A 15,532-nucleotide genomic window follows, 5' to 3' on the forward strand; every position below is an offset into this window, starting at 1 on the left:
CCCACATGCACGCACAAACACACACTCACACACACACACACACGCTCACACACACACACACACATACCCCCAACACACACTCAAACACACTTACCCCCTTTCCATACTTATGCGCAAACAAGCACACATTCTCAAATACATAATTCAAGTTTCAATATTGATTTTGTTCCTGGTGCAATATATCATTTTTTGATCAAACATAGAGTATATTACATGGATTATTCTTTTTATAATATCTTTTATAATTATATTTTTATGCTTTTGTCATTAAGTCAGTTTATTTTTCATTGCTTTGAGTGTATTATACATTGTATATACAGACTAGATATTGCCTTTTTCAATAGTGATTATATTAATGTTTATTATAGAAATATGTGCAATTATGCCATAAGCTATATAAGCGCCTTTTTAAGTTTCAAATTGTTGATCTAGGGAGTATATAAATAGAAATGTAATTAGTAATTTGTAATTTGATGACTGAATTATGTTTATATTATTTTTTTATTGTTTATCATTAATAGTGATTATTATTTTAGTAATAATTTTTTGTATATTTTAAGCTTTTCAATGTTTAAGTTAATATTTTCAGTTTTAGTTAAGTGTATTTTGTAGGAGATTCAATTTTCTTGTTTTATATGAATTAATAATCATGATTGTATCTTTTATCTTTGTAAACATGTGCAATTCAGCCACTGGCTGCGATACATGATTGAATAAAACCTTTATTGAATTGAATTGAATTGAATTGAATCAATGGGTTACCATCTCCAGGGGGGTTATCTCCATATGATGCACTATGCACACACACTGAAAAAAAAAATGGAAATGTCGCTATGGCGACTGGTATGCCTCCGCCATAATGCATGGTTCTCGTTTTTTAGTTACGCTGTCCACTAAAATTGATTATGGACGGACGGAAGGAAGGACAGACGGACAACCCGAAAACATAATGCCTCCTGCGACACTTCGTGGCGGAGGCATAAAAACAACAACAAAAACACACACACAAAAACAAACAAACATAAAAAACAGTCTGTACCATGCAATTGTGAGAAGACACTGGAAGCAGATTTCTATTTCACTCCTAGTCCTACAAGGTCAAGCCTCACTTCTGCTATGTCATCCTGTCCATAATCTCAGAACATGATATGCTAATATTGTAATAATAATAATAATAATAATAATATGGTCTTATTTATCCAGGGTAGCCTCTTCAGTGTTGCCACTGCTCTACCAGAGGGCCCTGCCATTATTATTACCCTAGCGTTGCCAGGTACCCATTTATACACCTGGGTGGAGAGGGACATAGTGGGCAAAAACATCTTGTCCAAGGACGTGCGCACTGGGCGGGAATCGAACTCGGGTCCTCCGATCGGGAGTCGGGAGTCTTATCCACTATGCCACAGCATAGATCAACTCTGTATCAGTGACATTTCTGACATTCAGTAGAGACAGTCAAACCTCTCTACAGCAGCCACCCCATGAGAGACAAAAAAGTGGCCATTTTGTAGACAGGTGGATGCAATACACATGGTCATTAACATGGCTTTTCTCTTGGGGGGAATTGTGTTGATTAGTCGCATACGGCAGGTGGTCACTATAGACAGGTTTGACTGTATAGGTCTATGGCTCTGTAGACTATACCTAGCTATTATTTTACTAGCAGACTCTACCAGAGCTACCAAGTCTCATGCATTCTGCGTGAGACTCAAGCATTTAGGGTCCGTCTCACGATCTCACACATGGCACCCAGTTTTCTCACGCATCGGGAGCATAGCTTTAAGGATTAAAGTGAGAGTTGCAATTGAAGGCATATTTCCATTTTGTCTTTCAAAATAAGTAAAAAATAGTCACTTACTGTGTAAGTATGCACCATTAAGAGCTAAAACTTGAAAAAGCTCCCTACCATGGGAGGGCGGACATCCCCCTCCCACACCCTCCCCTCGCTCAATCGCTTCACTCCCTTGCTCACGCACATGCGCGCATGCCGAGACGCCGAGTCATGAAAATCTCACTCATAAAAATCTTTTGAACTTGGCATCTATGATCTACTAACCTTGTAGTGCAAACAGATACTGAAGTGCTGTTATAAGCATGTCAATAACAATTTTGCATAAATGCCAAAGCAGACCCACAAACACACTTTAACTAGCAAGTTTTTTTTTTCTCATACAATTACAAGGAGACAGAGGGTTCTACACTCACTGTTAGAGAGAAAGAGTACTGTAGCAGTCAATAGCTGCAACATTAATTCCACCATTCGTCATTTAGCATTATTGCCATAATTAATCTAGTTATTACTATTGCCACTAGACAGTACAGTAGTCAACATGATCATTGCAACATAAGAGTAGACTCTATAGAGTTCTAGATCGACAAGTACAAATTCTCGGTATCGCCAATGCGCAGAAAAATTCTGCGAACGCTGAAGAGCTCTGTCACAGATGCACTGTGGGATTCCTCAGTGCCCTTGTTCGCTTCCTGTTCTCTCACGCGAGTCGCAGTTCCCATACGATTCAATGGAGTTATTTGTCTGCTTTTCCGGTGTTACCCCTTTTTTCCCTTGGCTATAATTCAGCTTAAAAGAGTTGAAAGTTTCTAAGTTTACTGATATGCGGTCACTAGAGTCATGGTTCACTACTGCAAGGCTTCAATGTGCTGGTCACATGATGGAAAGCGAAGAAATCTTCAACAAAAAATACCTCTGAATAAAGACAGAGCATGATTCGAGTGCATGTGCAGCCAAAACCAAGGCAAGTTTGTCCCACGAGCTATCACATAATGCATCTAAAACGCTGCTCTACGCACGGCACCTAGGTATTGGCGATACCGAGAATTGTCAATTCAAACTGAATTAGAGTCTACTACGCCCTGGGGGGCATTACATAAAGCAGTTTGGTCAGATATTTTTCTGTTACAAGCCACTGAAATCCTTGCACCCGATTGGCTAGAAGCAAATTCGTCCGACAACTTTGTCAGACAAAATGCTTCATGAAATGCCCGCCCGCCCCCCCCCCCCCCCCCCCCCCCCCCCCCGGAAGCATTTTTGGTCGGATATTTTTCTGACAAACTGTTACAAGCTACGGAAATCCTTGCATCTGACTGGCTGAGGGCAAATTTGTCCGACAAATTTGTTGGACAAAATGCTTCATGAAATGCTCCCCAGGTTAACATCAATTGACTCTAATAGGTTAGAATCTATGTAACGGCAACTTGAATTTCTGGAGCACCTATGCCACTATGGTCGAGTTCTAGCTCAATAACATAATACATGTAAAGTCTCTTGTTTAATAAATGTTGGCATCATCTGATCATTCTGAGCTTGTTGTGTTGGGATGGTATTGGTATGTGTGAGAAAGTACTTGTCTTTAACATACTTAGCAGCAGTTGCAAAATGCATAAAAGTAAAACATATGCTGTTCTGATCCAATGAATCGGACGGTGTTCAGAACAGAAAGGGAACAAACAGTTGTAGTTCAAGGATCATCCTCTAGACCTGTTCATGTTCCTTCAGGAGTGCCCCAAGGCTCGGTTCTGGGCCCACTGTTTTTCTTAACATACAACTGTATATAATAAACCTCCCTGATAAGTTTTCGTCCAATGTCTGCCTATTCGCAGACGACTGTGTAGTTCACCGTCCCATCAAGACACACAAAGATTGGGTCACACTTCAACAAGTTCTATGCACTCTAGAGACATGGGGAAAGAGATGGCAAATGAAATACAAGCCCGACAAATGCAATGTTATGCGTTTCACAAGGAAGTCTCACCCCATTCATCACACGTACACCTTTTCCGGCCATCAGTTAGAGTCAGTGTCCAGCCATAAATACCTAGGACTCATAGGAGTTGTTTTATCAGACAACTTGAAATGGAATGGACATATTGATACAACCACAGCTAAAGCAAGCATTATGATTGGCTTCCTCCGTCGTAATTTACATAACTGTAATGCACCAAGAAATGTTAAACTCCAAGCATACAAGAGCTTAGTAATGTCCCCATTTGGAGTAGAAATTGTTGTATAGTGTGGGACCCTTTCACTCAACCTACTGTAACATCAAGAAGATTCAAGCAGTACAAAATTGAGCAGCCAGATTCATCTGCAAATGGGAGTCTTCCGCCTCCTGAATGTTAAAGGATCTTAAACTTCACCCACTTCCAGAACGACATAAGCTCTTCCTTAAGGCTATTGACATTCCATAAGATAAAGTACGGCAACATTGATTTAAAGTTAGAGGATTTGACGAGTATATCAGCATCAGCCCAACTCAAGCACCGAGTGAGAGGCAGAACTCTATTATGGCAACCTGAAGCTATCAGTATCACCCTGATTTATTATTCTATTTCACACAGCTCTTCAACTGCTCTCGCCAACTCCTTCTTCTATAGAACAGCGAAGGATTGGAATGGCCTGCCAGGCAACATTAGCCTAAACAGATTCATAAATTTGATATAGAATCTAACAGTTAGACTAGAAACCTAGGCCTATTCAACAATTGTTTAAAGAAGCGCTCCAAGTCCGGCATCATCATGCACGTCACCTCCGTCATTCTAATTCTGTTAAAGGGACATTCCAGACGATTTTCATAATTTCACATCATGTAGTACATACAGCTGTAAATCGACAACTCCATGTATAGATTTGTGGAATTTATTGTGGTTCTTGAGCAGAGAAACAATACTTTGAAAAACCTTAAACAAATTACACTGAACAAGGATGATGACATAGGAGGTTCACATATTTCAGAAATGTAGCAGTGCAATTCCATTACAATACCGCTTGCTTGCAAATTCACCTGTGTATAATCTATGCATGCCTTCTTCTTTTGTTCTGCTTCCTTGAGCCCTAACTCAGGCATACTTATGGTGACTCCGCCATGTCATCATCCTTGTTCATTGCAATTTGTTCTAAATTTTGAAAATATTCTTATTCTTCATCGCAGTTATCATAAATTCTGAAACTCTGTCCTCAGTATAACTAATTTATAGTTGTTCAAATGCAAAAATCTGAAAATCATCCGGAGGTCTCCTTTAAGTTGTGATTAGCTGCACATCACACCACAGCACAGTGCTGAGTAATACTCTATTCAAAGTTTTTTCAGCGTATTCATCCAGATCCAGATGATTACTAACGTTAGAACTCTAAGCCTAGGTTACACATCTACGGTACGAGCTTCAAGCACAAATATGCCATGGCAAGCGCAAGTTTAATAAATGGCAAGTCGTGTAAGTTGTGGGGTAGTATTGCCTACCGTACCGCTACGCGCTAGACTAGGTAGTCTACATGGTTATGGATGGAGACAGTCATAGGCATAGAAAACTGCCTGCTGATCCAGATTAGCACGACAGACGTCGCAAATTTCACAGAATTGTACTACAAAACATTGAGCTGTATATACTGTACAATTTGTGTAAAGTACTCAATTGAGTTTAATTCCTCTTGTACTCACCCTGTTCATGATATTACACATTTTTAGCGTAAATTCACGGCGTGATTTCTTGTACGCAGCACAGTACGTCAACACCCCTATGTTCGCTACGAAAAGGTTATAAAGTAGGACGCCCTCTGGCGATGGAGGTCATTTCGCTGTTCCAGGGGCGTTGTCAAGAGTTGGTAAAGATCTGCTGATTGCAACATAAGCAGTTGCACATCACGTTTGGCGTAGATCTAGGTCATAAAGCTTCATCTTTTGATGGTGGTTTAATTTTTTGTCATCCAAAAGATACAATAGTCATGCATCGGTCACTGTTAATTTCTGTACATCTTGCTTTGCCGTGTAAAATTCTTGAACATTAATTTGCTATGCATCATCCTAGCTTTTCTGTTAACAAACTTAAACTGACAAAGACCGGAAAATATTACCTCTCACTCTCACGTTCGCATTCTAAAGCTGCAGCAACTTTAAAACAATGCATGATGTGAGAATTGAAACCAAGTACTAGTAGTTAATACAATTACACATTTTACCAAATTACCTGCTATATACATCGTTCATCGATGAAAAAAAGTAGTTGTAAGTGGTATATGTATGCAAGATTCACATTTAATAACCTTTTTCAAAAATGAAATTGAAAGTAAATGAAATAGAAATAAATTGTATTTTGCCTCATGTCGGTGTACATGGTGTCGATTGAACTTACGATTTTTTTTTATGATCTTGAGCGTTTGTAGGTCAGTGAATCCTGCTTTATTAGTTGTTAAGTAACCTGATATTGGATAAAACTAATACAGATGTTGGTTAGAGTTAATTCACTCAACATTGGCTAATCTTTAGCCGTTTATGAGCTAATTCTCTTTTCATTCGCACGAAGTTTTTAAAGTTAATTATAAAGGTTGTTATAAGGTTTTTAAACGTGATGCTGGTTAACTTTTATGCACATGTTATTGGTATAATCGCAAAGTGAGTTAACTCCATTCTTGTCTGTATAGTTGAGGTATTTGCCATTAACGCTGCTGGAAAAAAAAAGAAAGAAATATGGGATCAGTCCTAACTTAAAAAATATTCCTTGTTTTATGTTTACTGGGAATTTTGCATTTTGCTCTTTAAATTTGATGATGGACTTACCTTAAAATGTTTAAGAATATCGCTTAGTTATATCTTGTATTTAAACTCTTCACTGTTGTTTTACATGCAATTTGATTCACGTGGTGTTGGTTAAAATAACCATTTGTTTGTTTTTGTCAATACACGCTATTTTGATTTACGTGAATTTGGTTGATATGGGTTGTGGCTAAAGTTGAAATTGTTTTTGTTTTTGTTTTTGTTTTTTTTTTTTTTTTGCATATTCTTGCATTCGTTCACAGTATGATGGTGGTTGAAGTTTTATCTGTTGGAGATCATAATTGGAATTATGTTTCTCTGAATCACAAGTCATGATGTGCAGTGGCGATTCCAGGGGGGGGGGGGGGGCGCAACCGGCGCACGATCCCCCTTTATTTTTCGTTTAAAAAAAAAGAAATAAAAAGAAAAAAAATTAAAATGAAACCCGGAAGTGGCACCAAAAATATTAGTCGCCCCCCCCCCCCTTTTACAGAATTCCTGGATCCGCCCCTGATGTGTGTTCAACTCGCTCAGATTACTGGCTAAGTTTTTCTTTTCTTTTCTTTTTTTTTTTGTCAACTTAATAGATCTTCCTGTATAATCAATATGCGCTTCGAATTCTAGCAAGTATGATTTTTCTCAATAAACGCTGACACACTGTCATGCGACACACACACATAAACTTGAACAGCCTCACACACAGAAGTTGATTTGCATACAGGCACATAATAGGCACATGCTGATCTCGATAATAGGCATGAGAGGCCTTAATACAATCATCAACAAAATGACAGAAACGTATAATGCACCTGTTTCCATGTATAATTTTACATAATAATGTAAGTAACATGCACTCTATTACCACTCTCGCTCGCACTCCTCTATTTTTGTCTCTTTTCTTTCCACTTCCTTTCCTAATTTGAGGGTATAGGCCTATATTTCCCGTAAAGTCCATACATTTTGTTTACCCCGAGATCGCCATCGAAATTAAGCAACTGCTCATAATAGCGGTCTCCTGTATTTTTTTAATTATCATTTCCAAGAGATTAATGACATAATTACAAGGAAATGTTATCAATATCATTATTTTGCATATAGGGGGGGGGGCGCAAAAAAAACAAAAAAAAAAACATTTCTGGTGCTACTTCCGGGCTTAATCAGCTGACAAGCAAAAAACGGAAAAGAAAAAGGCCACTTCCGAGTAAAAACAAACAAACAAACAAACAAACAAAACACCCAAACCCCCCACAAAAACACCTTGCTCCCCGAGCAATTTTTACATCTTTTATTTTAACAAACATTAAACGGGGAGCGCGCCTGGTGCGCTCGCCCTGGATCCACCACTGTACTTTGTATTCAGTTTATGTTGTGTTTGAAATTGTAATCCGTGCCAAAAACTTGAGCAAACATCGACGTATCGCCGGTGGTTTTTGTTGTTTTCTTATTATCATTATTTTTGTTTCAGCCGTTAAGCCCGGGTCAGCAGTATGCCTAACAATTTTTGATTTATGCACTGACATAGCAACGCACGCACCTGACTCATTATATAACCCACCGAATCATCATTTCCTTCTATTATGGAAATCCCCCGTTTTTTATTCCCGACACAATGCCCAATGGCCTGATTTACTGTGTTTTAAAACCGAATAGGTTTATATCGATGTCAATTTACAAGATGTTGATTAGATTTTGAATAAATTCGTGATGAAATCTAATCTTTAAACCATTTTTTTTTTTGTTAGTGACAGTGTTTTTATATAAAAGGTGCATGTACGTGCTTGCTGTAAATTACAGTGGATGGGTTCTTTACAAAACAATTGAGAAAACTTTTATGTTAATTTTGGTATCTATCACATTTTCCTTGTATTTTGTTTGTACGATTTCTCATATCCATCAATTACATTATATCCCTTATTTTCACGAATATCAATATAACAGTGTATATCTTTTTGTGTGTATGGGCAGAACAATGAAAATAATACTTTTGGTTATTCCTTATTTTACGTCGATTTTATGCACATCTTAGTGACTACTTAGTTATGTTATAGACTGATAAGCCTTTTCATATGTTTGCGCAAATGGGTTGTCACTTTGTTACAATTTTGTAGCATTTGGATTCGGGAAAAAATTAAACGAAATGAATATTCAGTCAGTGTATAGGGAAATCTGAATACACCGTACTACAGAGTATCCGTCTTTTGCTCTCTGCTCCATGGTTGTAATGCGTATACAGCGCCATCTTGCTGTTGTCGACGAATACGCTTTTGACAATAATGTCCATGAAGCACAGATAGCTAAGACAGAAATTGATATTTAAAAAAACAAAACAACAACAACACCCCCAAAACAACAACAACAACACCCCCCAAAAAAAACAAAACAACACCCCCCAAAAAAAAAACAATAACAAGGGCAACCCCCCCCCCCCAAAAAAAAAAACACACGCTACCAATTACTAACTTTCACAAACATCAGACAAAATAAGGTGGCTTTCGCCATGATTTGCCAATCACAAAACAAATCACGTGTCTTCGTACACTATATACCTTGGCATGATTCTGACAAAGAATATTGGCAAAACAGTTTAATCAGTTTTCTTATATAGATAAGATAGCGAATATACGCTTGTCCTTACCATGTGTCCATGTGGTTTGAAGCTGAAGTTGCAACTACTTCAAAATAAGGCTCACTAAATCCAGCCACTGTAAATGAGGTTAAGAATTCGATTATGAATCTCCAAATAAGTCATGTGAATTAAATCCTTTTTGTACAGATCTGATCAAAAAGTGTGTCAGTGACGGGCCCTGCCATTACAAGCATGATAAATGGCAGTTTTGCAGCAAATGTTATGCCAAACGAATTGAAAACAGCGGTGATATTTCCAACCCTCAAAAGACCTCATTAAGATGAGAACATGTTATAATTATCGACCAATTTCAAATCTGCCATTTGTTAGCAAAGTTATGGAACGTGTTTCCTTCTCACGCCTACGAGACTACTTGCAGGAGAATGATTTTCTTGATATCCACTATAATCAGATCATAGTGATCATAGTGTAGAGACATCCATTACTTACTGACCTAACTGCATAATCAAAGTTTGAGACAGATGCAATGGATGCTGGGAATATCACTGTAATTGGTTTACTTGATATGTCGGCAGCTTTTGACACTGTGGACCATTCCATTCTCAACCAGACTCTCAGATCTGTTGGTGTCACAGGACTTGCATTAGAGTGGTTTCAACTTTACCTTACCAGCTGTATTATGTTATAGATCAGTGACAGTAACTCTGATCCGGCTGCATTTACTTGCGGTGTCCCGCAAGGGTCTGTAGGTGGACCACTTCTGTTCTCTCCGTATCTTTTAAGGATTAGGCACATTTTGAAAGACACAACATTCGGTATCACTGTTATGCAGATGATATACAAATATTTGTGTCTTTTTCACCAACCAGGATTGAACTCTCTGAAGCTTTAAAATTATAAGAATTATGTATTGATGATGTAAGGCATGATGGAAAGAAATGGTCTGAAATTTAACGACAGTAAGTCAGAATTTATTCTGATAGGATCCAAACAGATGTTATCCAAAGTGAATTCTGATACAAGGTCATGTTAGAATTGGCAATACAACCTAGTACATAGTATCAAGCCTTCGAACAAAGTTCGTAATCTTGGTGATGTTTTTGATGCAAATCTGACATTTAAATACTATATTTTCATAGTATCCCAATCTGTAAGATTTCATTTGCGTACAACCTGGGCTCAATAACTATTCAGAGATGTATTGTGTAATTACATTAGCAGCAGAAAAACTGCTGCATGCTCTCATTTCGTCTCGTCTAGATTTCTGCAATTCTCTGTTTTGCAGCCTTCCACAAAAAGAACTCAGTAAACTGCAAGTCTTCAGAATTGTGTCGCTACAGATTACTTACTTTCACGAAGAAAACTAGTATACGCATACTACCCCAATACTTCGGTCCCTCACTGGCTCCCTGTATAGAAAAACGTATTAACTTCAAGATTCTTCTTCTTGCTTACCGCACATTGCACAAATTTGCCCCTGCCTACTTTCAAAATACTCTTCAACTTCACCAACCACCTCGAAATCTCCGTTCATCGAACTCGCAAAAATTACAGGTACCTCGAATCAAGCATAGTTGGGGGATCGTGCTTTTTCATACATGGTCCCAAAACTTTGGAATAGCCTGCCAAAATCTCTTCGACAAGCATCTTCTATTGATGGTTTTTAAAAAGAACCTCAAGACATATCTTTTTGATATAAATTGACAATATTGTTTACCTGTATGTATATGTGTATGTATATTGTTTGTTTGTTTATTGTTCTTATAAGAACCCCCTCCCGCTCGACGGAAGCTTTTGCGTTTTAGAATAAAGAAATACAGCGATCTGAAGCACATTTTTTCTTTTGGGGGAACATTCAGAAATTGTCATTCCCCAAAGTGAACTAAGTCTATAAAGGGGACCAAGAAATTGGGAATGTGGCAAGATACCTCTTCCATATTCGAGGGAGCATTTTCATTTTTAGATCTGAAATTCTATCTGGCCCACACTTTTGTTTGAATGTCTGGAATTGTCAATAATGATAATAATAATAGAGAGACTCTTATAAAGCGCTCATTCTACCTATAAAAAATACTCATGGAGCTGTAGAACAGAGTGCATTATGTATCACGTTACAACAGAGTATCACAGAAGGATAATAATAATAATAATAATAATAATAATAAGTACAGCATTTGTAATGCGCCTTCGATCTAGTATCCTATCCTGAGGCGCAGAGGGACGTAATTATAAAAAGAATAGCATACATCGTAGCGTGTACATAAGAAGGTTGAAAAAGAAGAAGGAGATAGATAGAGATATACCCCAATGAACAATTCGTTGAAAATTCAATCAAAACAAGATGCAAACATATGGATAATATATTATCCTTTTGTGATACTCTGTTGTAACGTGATACATAATGCACTCTGTTCTACAGCTCCATGAGTATCGTTTTATAGGTAGAATGAGCGCTTTATAAGAGTCTCTCTATTATTATTATCATTATTGACAATTCTAGACATTCAAACAAAAGTGTGGGCCAGATAGAATTTCAGATCTAAAAATGAAAATGCTCCCTCGAATATGGAAGAGGTATCTTGCCACATTCCCAATTGCTTGGTCCCATTTATAGACTTAGTTCACTTTGGGGAATGACAATTTCTGAATATTCCCCAAAAAGAAAAAATGTGCTTCAGATCGCTGTATTTCAATTCTAAAACGCAAAAGCTTCCGTCGAGCGGGAGGGGGTATCCCCCTCCCTCATCACCCTCCCCCTCTACCTCACACTATACACAGTGATGATGCACACGTGGAATAAGAGCTATTCCGTGATTTAGCTCTTAACATCTCCCTGGAAAAAAAGCCCTATGATTATTTCCATTATAAAATTTATTTATTCATTTGTTTATCTTTGCTGGAAAAAGAAAACATTCCAAGTATTTCACCAAAATTTTGCACCAGATCGCTGGTTTTCAGGTCTGAAAATGCAAACGTGCACCCTCGTGTGGGAGGAGAAACCCCTCCCCCTACACCTCGTTTTCATGTTTTTTTCTGTTTCCTTAACTAACAGCATTCATGATATTCATTGTAAGAATTAATACAAGAAATTATGATATCATCTTATAGGCAGATTGTTGAATAATTATCTAAAATTTACATCAAAATACCGCTACCTTACTTAAACCAGTGGGACTGTTTCAAGTCGATAAAGCAGATGGCCCGACGCAGTGAACCCCAAATACAATGTCATGTCCGTCTACACTCACAATATAGCAAACCTAGTTCAAGGAAAGTGAATATTCAACACATTTGTGACAAACCTGTGTTTTCAATATTGTGCCAATTGATATGTGAAAATGTCATCCCACATTGTTAAGACATTATACTATATATATTTTGTAGCCCTATTAGAAGAACATGCATATTGGCGGACAACGGCGTAGCCAGGATTTCATCTTAGGGGGGGCGGTTAGTCTGCGAGGGAGCGAAGCGACCGAGCCCGAGCGAGCGGAGCGAGCGAGGGGGGAGGGGAGGGTGTGGGAGGGGGGTGTCCCCCCTCCCACGGTAAGAACTTTTTGCATTTTGATGTTGCAAATGGTGCAATTTGATGCATGTTTTTGCGCGTTTTATCGACGTGAAACAGTCCCACTTGTTTAAGGTATAGCAGTATATTTGAGTGTAGATTATTATTGAACAATTTGCCTATAAAATGGTATCATTTAAATACACTTCTTGTATTAATTCTTCTCACTGAATATCATGAACGCGACTGAACCCGAGCGAGCGGAGTGAGCGAGGGGGGAGGGGAGGGTGTGGGAGGGGGGTGTCCCCCCTCCCACGATAAGAACTTTTTGCATTTTGATGTTGCAAATGGTGCAATTTGATGCATGTTTTTGCGCGTTTTATCGACGTGAAACAGTCCCACTTGTTTAAGGTATAGCAGTATATTTGAGTGTAGATTATTATTGAACAATTTGCCTATAAAATGGTATCATTTAAATACACTTCTTGTATTAATTCTTCTCACTGAATATCATGAACGCGACTGAACCCGAGCGAGCGGAGTGAGCGAGGGGGGAGGGGAGGGTGTGGGAGGGGGGTGTCCCCCCTCCCACGATAAGAACTTTTTGCATTTTGATGTTGCAAATGGTGCAATTTGATGCATGTTTTTGCGCGTTTTATCGACGTGAAACAGTCCCACTTGTTTAAGGTATAGCAGTATATTTGAGTGTAGATTATTATTGAACAATTTGCCTATAAAATGGTATCATTTAAATACACTTCTTGTATTAATTCTTCTCACTGAATATCATGAACGCGACTGAACCCGAGCGAGCGGAGTGAGCGAGGGGGGAGGGGAGGGTGTGGGAGGGGGGTGTCCCCCCTCCCACGATAAGAACTTTTTGCATTTTGATGTTGCAAATGGTGCAATTTGATGCATGTTTTTGCGCGTTTTATCGACGTGAAACAGTCCCACTTGTTTAAGGTATAGCAGTATATTTGAGTGTAGATTATTATTGAACAATTTGCCTATAAAATGGTATCATTTAGATACACTTCTTGTATTAATTCTTCTCACTGAATATCATGAACGCGACTGAACCCGAGCGAGCGGAGCGAGCGAGGGGGGAGGGGAGGGTGTGGGAGGGGGGTGTCCCCCCTCCCACGGTAAGAACTTTTTGCATTTTGATGTTGCAAATGGTGCAATTTGATGCATGTTTTTGCGCGTTTTATCGACGTGAAACAGTCCCACTTGTTTAAGGTATAGCGGTATATTTGAGTGTAGATTATTATTGAACAATTTGCCTATAAAAATGGTATAATTCAAATACACTTCTTGTATTAATTCTTTTCACTGAATATCATGAACGCGACTGAACCCGAGCGAGCGGAGCGAGCGACGGGGGAGGGGAGGGTGTGGGAGGGGGGGGGGGGTGTCCCCCCTCCCACGGTGAGAACTATTTGCATTTTGATGTTATTATGGTGCAATTTGATGCATGTTTTTGCGCGTTTTATCGACGTGAAACAGTCCCACTTGTTTAAGGCAGCAGTATATTTTGATGTAGATTATTATTGAACAATTTGCCTATAAAATGGTATCATTTAAATAATCTTCTTGTATTGATTCTTTTCACTGAATATCATGAACGCGACTGAACCCGAGCGAGCCGAGCGAGCGAATGGGGAGGGGAGGGTGTGGGAGGGAGGTGTCCCCCCTCCCGCGGTGAGAACTTTTTGCATTTTGATGTCGCAAATGGTGCAATTTGATGCATGTTTTTGCGTGTTTTAACGAGTTGAAACAGTCCCACTTGTTTAAGGTTGCAGTATATTTTGGTGTAGATTATTATTGAACAATTTGCCTATAAAATGGTATCATTTAAGTAATCTTGTTGTATTAATTCTTACATTGAATATCATGAACGCTGTCTGCAGTTCAGCAAGCAAACAGAAAAAGCATGCACACGAGGGTGTAGATAGGGGCATATCCCCTCCCACACGAAGGTGATTTTTGCGTTTTCAGACCTGAAATTCAGCGATCTGGTGCAAATTTTTGGTGCAATATTTTTTCATAAGTGTTAAAATCACGGAATTTAGCTTTTATTCCGAATGTGCACCATCTGTGTGTATGTATAAAGTCTAGTGAGGTAGAGCTTAGGGGAAGGGGGATTCCCCCTCCCGCTCGCGGAGCTTTTGCGTTTTTAGAATTGAAATAAAGCGATCTGGGTATAGCCACAGTCTACTTCTATGCATGGCGGAAGGGGGGGGGGGGGGCGGGCGAGAAGGGAGAAGGCGTGGGCGAGTGTTATCTCCACCCTTCCCTTCCGATGGAGCTTTTGCCTTTTTAAGGTTGAAATTGAGATATCTCGTTTACGCATATTTGATGGAATCAACATTATTGGGAAATCACCAAAGAAAAAAAAAAACGGATTGGGGGGGGGGGGGACTGAGGGAGGAAAGGGTCGATTAAAAGGGGAAATTCCCCTTATACATGAGGGAACCTTGAGTTTTCGGAATATAAGTGATAAGTCTTGTGCACTCAGAATTATTCATAATTTTTGTGTGTGTGTGTGTGTAAATCTAAAAAGTGTATTAAGCTAGGGAAAGAGGCACAGAGGGGGAGGGTTTGGGAGGGGGATACCCCCTCCCAAGCACGAGAGATTTTGCATATTTTGAATTGAAATTCAACGATCTGGTGCACACTTTGAGTGAAATATTCAAAAAAAAAATATCTTATTTGATGAAAGGTTGCAAAGGAGACCCGCTTCATGTGCATGCATACAGTATACACGCATTTTTTTTTTTCGCCTCCCAAATCCCCGGTCCAAATCTTAGGGGGGGCGATCGCCCCCATCGCCCCCCCCCCCCCCCCCTGGCTACGCCAGTGTTGGCGGAGGCATATACAGTCGCCATAGCAACA

This window comes from Diadema setosum, chromosome 4 (genome assembly GCF_964275005.1).
Source record: "Diadema setosum chromosome 4, eeDiaSeto1, whole genome shotgun sequence".
NCBI classification, from domain to species: domain Eukaryota; kingdom Metazoa; phylum Echinodermata; class Echinoidea; order Diadematoida; family Diadematidae; genus Diadema; species Diadema setosum.